This window comes from Prunus persica, chromosome G3, assembly GCF_000346465.2.
Source record: "Prunus persica cultivar Lovell chromosome G3, Prunus_persica_NCBIv2, whole genome shotgun sequence".
NCBI classification, from domain to species: domain Eukaryota; kingdom Viridiplantae; phylum Streptophyta; class Magnoliopsida; order Rosales; family Rosaceae; genus Prunus; species Prunus persica.
In genome coordinates, this window is record NC_034011.1 from 1,142,314 (window position 1) to 1,148,534 (window position 6,221).

General features: G+C 36.0%; 1 pseudogene across 1 annotated transcript; it reads left to right on the forward strand.

Annotated features, from left to right (window-relative positions):
• LOC18781958 lies at positions 1,511 to 6,017 on the forward strand (annotated as a pseudogene). The gene is made up of 7 exons (XR_002270786.1): positions 1,511 to 1,819; positions 1,951 to 2,155; positions 3,564 to 3,764; positions 4,075 to 4,289; positions 4,695 to 4,948; positions 5,068 to 5,120; positions 5,340 to 6,017. The product of XR_002270786.1 is annotated as a glutamate decarboxylase 1 (transcript).

Here is a 6,221-nt window from a genome sequence, read left to right on the forward strand (position 1 = left end):
TGAGGGTAAGGCTCATTACGTCCCCCCTGACTAGGTGTATCTTTTTATTTTTATGAATAAAATTCATTCGTACCGTTGACTTTTTAAGGTAAGTTTCGCCTACTTGACTTTTGAATCTTGGATCCGCCACTGATGGTGATACCACTATTATTGCTTAAGTGCATTCATCCACAACAGAATCCACTCACTAAACTAAAGTTGAATAAAAGAAGTGATACAGTGGTGATAAAGCAGTGATAAAATGGTGAGAAAGAAGTGATACAGTAGTGATAAAGGAGTGATACAAAATGCTGATTGTATTTACCTTTAGCTTCTTGTTTTATATTTAAATAATAAAATAAATATAAATATCGGATCGGTACGGGTTTTCGTCAGGTTAGGAATTTTGTTTTCGTTAACCAAACCAAACATTTCGGTACGGATCGGATCAGAATAATTAAAATTAAAAAATATTTATTTAATCAAACCAAACCAAACCGTCGGTACGATATGATGGTACACGAATAATTCGGATAAGATGTCTACCCCTGTATATATACATAAAGAGACACCTAAAAACAAACGGTACTTCTTAGTCCAAGCACGTGCAAGAATAAAGCATAAATTCGGGTGCAAGTTGCTCTTTTACATTAATATCCATTAGTCATGATGCTCCCAATAATTTGTACTTTAATGGATCCTCAATCTCAAGACACATTTTTTTTATACACTTTTGTAATGGTTACTCACAAGCTTCTCCATGTATAAATTATTGCATCTAGAATGTGAACATTTTACTCGTTATAGTTTAGCGTGATTTGTAACGTATGCATATAATTATAAGTGTGATTTATCGTAATTTTATTTTCTTTAATAAAGTAACTTCATTTTTTGCTTTATCCAAACAACACTGTGCATGCATGTCGATTAGCTATAAAAAAAAAATAATGAACTGTAATATCGGAAGTATTAAATCTCAAATAATATAAATACTAACAAATTTAGACATAAGAACTTTTTCTTTTGTTAGATGAGATATGCACAACAGCAATTCAGGAATTTGCCTACGCTGCCAAAGAAGTTGAACATGAAGCGTAGATGTAATCAGAAATTTCGTCGAAACTGTTTTTTATTTTATATACTAGTTCTTTAATAACATTGCGTTAATTAAATTGAAAAGTTGAATACGACACAAATTATTAAAATAACAATAAATTTTTTCAAATTACCACATAAGTTAACAATATTTGAAATATTTAATTTGCTATTACCGTTAGAGATGCATATAAAGTATGATTGTAATTAGAACAAACCTAAGAGGTATGACTGAAACTCTTCCTTTTTACAGTTGTTTCCAATCCAAACTACTTCGCAAGAAAACTTGACTGGTTTAATGTTTGCAGTCAAATTGATTCACCTGTCAATGGGTACCAAAGGCCCGAATGCTACAAACCCACGCAAATTAAACAATATTTTTGAAACTACGTCGGTTTGATCCCATCAAGGGTATGTACTGATGTGAGAGAGCTTGAATAGCTCTCCCCTTCTTTTTGTCTATAAAGCTAACTCCCGACCTTGAATGGGTTCAAAAGCAAAGTCCAAAACCATGGGTCCACTGTTCCCTTCCCTAGTTGTATACTACTACTACTTCATTTGTGACTTGTTTAGATCGATCTTCTTCCCTCCTCAAAACCCTTATCCACAGTCACATTTCTAGATCTTTGAAACTAGTACACCATTATCAATCCATCACCATGGTTCTCTCAAAAATTGCATCGGAGTCGGATGTCTTCGTCCACTCAACCTTCGCTTCTCGATACGTTCGAACTTCTTTTCCCAGGTAATTTTAGATTCACAGTCTGACAACATAAAATACTTTAACAACAGCAAAAGTCTTGATATTTAGTTTCATCGTTGATGTCATGCGGATGAATTGGTTAAATGGATGGATGATATTTATCGATCATGCAGGTTCAAAATGGCCGAAAACTCGATCCCAAAGGAGGCAGCATACCAGATCATAAACGACGAGCTTATGTTGGACGGCAACCCGAGGCTGAATCTGGCGTCGTTCGTAACGACGTGGATGGAGCCTGAGTGCGACAAACTGATGATGGCCTCCATCAACAAGAACTACGTGGACATGGATGAATACCCCGTCACCACTGAGCTCCAGGTAACCCCATATCTTCTTTTGTCATCCTCATCTCAAAACATCGTCGTTTTGGATCCATTCCCGTTTTACAATTTTTTTAATAATTAATATCACATTTGCTTCATAAATTAATACGTAATCTATGAGTGGAGTGGGTAGAATCTAGAGTGGAGTTGGTGAGAATTAATATACAATTAACGTATAATATCATAAGGGCGGCGACTTTAATAATTAAAAAAAAGAAAGAAAGCAGAGGCCCTGCTGACAATGGCGTTCATTTCATTATTTGTTTAATTAATAATAAGCATGTATCATTAAAGATTAAAAAATAGAAATGAGGAGGAGTGAGATGCCAGCCAGCCATCCTCCACATGCTAAGGCCTGATTTGTGGTTTTTTGAGAAAGCTTGTAAAACTCCATCGGCAATTTTCATCTCTTGTAACATTGGGAATATGAAGGTCAAATTAAAAAATATATACATTTACACTTCCAATGAATTGCCTTATTTATTTTACTGGGCATTTAGGTCACCCGAGGTAAGTTTGTTTTGGACAATTACCCTTACGTACATGCATTGGAGGTAAGTGCTTCAGTTTCTGAGTTGTGTACTGTACCTAATATTCCTATGCGGAATGCGGATAGACTGACGGATTCTTTTTTGGTCGGTAATGACTGACTGATTTTGACATCAAATAAGACAAAATCATGTTGTGCGCGAATCATTAAGATATTTAATTGAGATTAAATCGATATTCAGCATGGAAAGGTAGAAATTAGAGTTGATTGGGTCCACAGTTTATGCCGAGATGCGTGTGGAATAAATTGGCTTTGATTCCATCCACGATTTTTAAAATCAATAAAAGAAGATAAACAAGTGGGCAGTTTTAGGTGGGGATGGAATGGATGGTCCATAAATTTCTGATAATTTCTTCCTTGGTAAAGTTGGTAGCTAGCTTCCGTTAGAAGCGTCACGCGTACATTGATTTCTCCATCCATCACATTTGGATCTAGCGGCAAGATGTCGATATCAACACTAAAATGTAATAAAATAATAATTTAATTTAACATATCGGATGAAGTGTAAAGCTGTATAAGATGTCAAATTACCACATCAACCATCAAATTTAAATTTGATGTTTGATATTTGCCATATCTCTTGGAGATGTTCTAATTCGACAAACTAATATACTCTAATTGTATCTTCCAACTTCTAGGCTGTCATTTTTGTAACGTTTAACTAGGAAAGAGCTTTTTGTGCAAATACCAATTGATGATACCCAGGCATGTCATCATGTTAATTGATATGATTAACGAAGAAAGCTTTTATCTTGATTAAAAATTAATCTCAACTTACACATTATGTTGGATGTTTAGAGCTAATTAATATCATGTGTTGTATTTTTGTGCATGATATATATGAACACACAAGAATCGGTGCGTAAACATCATAGCTCATCTATTCAATGCCCCATTGGGGGAGTCAGAGTCCGCAGTTGGAGTGGGAACTGTGGGCTCTTCTGAAGCCATCATGTTGGCCGGCTTAGCTTTCAAGAGGAAATGGCAGAACAAGAGGAGAGCTGAGGGCAAGCCCACTGACAACCCCAACATTGTCACTGGAGCCAATGTCCAGGTATTTATATATGCTCATCATATTTATTTCAGCAATTTTAATAAATAAATAAAAATAAAATTCAACAATGATTGATGTTAGGGACAATATATTTTTAAACTACATAATTACAGTAAGTGAATCGAATTATGTGACATGTGTAATCTATTAGTTACATTCCTTATTTATTATGATTAGTTGATAATTAAAACATCGTCTGCCACATAATGTAAACGTAATTTAAGTAGCTATAATCGAATATTAGGAAAATTTAGTACCTTAGCATTGCAATCAACCAAACTAATATTGTTACTGTATGGATTAATTGAAGGTGTGCTGGGAGAAATTTGCAAGGTACTTTGAGGTGGAGTTAAAGGAGGTGAAATTGAGGGAAGGATACTATGTAATGGACCCTGAGAAGGCAGTGGAGATGGTTGATGAGAACACCATCTGCGTCGCTGCTATCCTTGGCTCCACTCTCAATGGAGAATTCGAAGATGTTAAGCGCCTGAATGATCTCTTGGTAGAGAAGAACAAGGAAACTGGGTATGTAATCTCTCTCAATTTTTATCTTATTTACTAATGTGACACATACCATCACTTATTATGCATAAATAAATGGCATTCACATGATAATAAACTTAGTTATAATCGAATAAAATGTTGTCACATTAGTTAGAATTCAAAATATTAGAATAAGATGTTGGTGCTCTCAAAATTAATGAGAAAGCTCTTCAAATATATATCTCTACAAATTAAGACAATATGGATCGCGTCGAAACATATATCATTTTTCTGACCATCTCTTGTCAGATAAAACGGGACTCATTTACACAGCGGGTCCTATATCTATTAGTGACTCATCAGTAATGTTGATGTAGTCTAAATAACATTACTCGTGTATACCACCTGACTTTGATTTTTTTTTTCTTTTTTCTTTCGTTTGTGTAGATGGGATACTCCAATCCATGTAGACGCAGCAAGTGGTGGGTTTATTGCACCATTTTTGTACCCAGAACTTGAGTGGGACTTCCGTTTGCCCTTAGTGAAGAGCATCAATGTTAGTGGGCACAAGTACGGACTTGTGTATGCAGGAATTGGGTGGGTCATCTGGAGGAACAAAGAGGACTTGCCTGAGGAACTCATCTTCCATATCAACTATCTTGGAGCAGATCAACCTACCTTCACCCTCAACTTCTCTAAAGGTACCTACTCTTCAAACTGTCTTTATTATTTTATTGATATATCGTAGCAGTTTCAATACACCATTCACATTGGTAAATGTCCAACTGTAGACTGAGTTTTCATGCTTTCCATAATGCAGGATCCAGCCAAGTTATTGCTCAATATTATCAACTGATTCGCTTGGGTTTTGAGGTAGGTAAACTAATAATTTATAAATGAATAATTTATTCTTGTAAATGTACCAATCAAAAACTATTAAGACATCTAATTGTGATAACATAAATACACAAATGCAATGCTTACAGTAACCACTTCATGAGAATAATCGATAATCCATTAAAACAGCTTGGTGATCATATCTTCTTTATATATGTATGACATAATAAAATGAATTTTGTGCATGTAAACCAGGGGTATAGGAATGTCATGGAAAACTGTCGCGAAAACATGATAGTACTAAAAGAAGGATTGGAGAAGACAGCGCGCTTCAACATAGTCTCTAAAGACGAAGGGGTACCATTGGTGGCCTTCTCTTTGAGGGACAACCACCGCCATGACGAGTTCGAAATCTCTGACTTGCTCCGCCGCTTCGGATGGATTGTCCCTGCCTACACCATGCCTCCAGATGCGCAACATGTCACAGTTTTGCGCGTCGTGATTAGAGGAAGGACTTTCTCTCGCACTTTTGGCGGAGCGCCTAGTGAATGATATCCAGAAAGTGTTGCATGAACTAGACACACTTCCATCCAAGCTTAGCTCCAATGTGAAGGCTGCCGATGGAGAGGATGGCAAACCTGCAGAGACGAGGGCACTTGAGAGTAAGAAGTGTGATTTGGAAAAGACAAGGGAGATCACAACAATTTGGAGGAAGTTTGTTACGGCCAGGAAGCAGAAGATGAATGTTGTTTGTTAGAAAGTGTCTGGTTTTTGCTACTCTAATTAATTATTAACTTTGCTAAAATTGAGTGCGTACTTGTATGTGCTTTCAATTGGAGTGGGAGTGAGCGTCCCTTTTGTATCGCGTCTGACGATTTCTTTTGCTCAAATTTGATGCCTAATGAGTATTTTTACCCCTTTTTATTTTGTATATGTTGATGCAATCAATAATCAAATTTGTGACAAGTTAGTTCTTTTTTTTTTTTTGGTTGGACAAACTGGTACTTGAATAAAACCAGGGTGCAAACAAAGCACCAAATACAAATAGGCAGGAGTCCAATGACATGGGGCTACAGGCAAATAAAACATTAAAAGTCAACATAGCTTGTGGATACAGATTGGAAAGAAAGAGACACT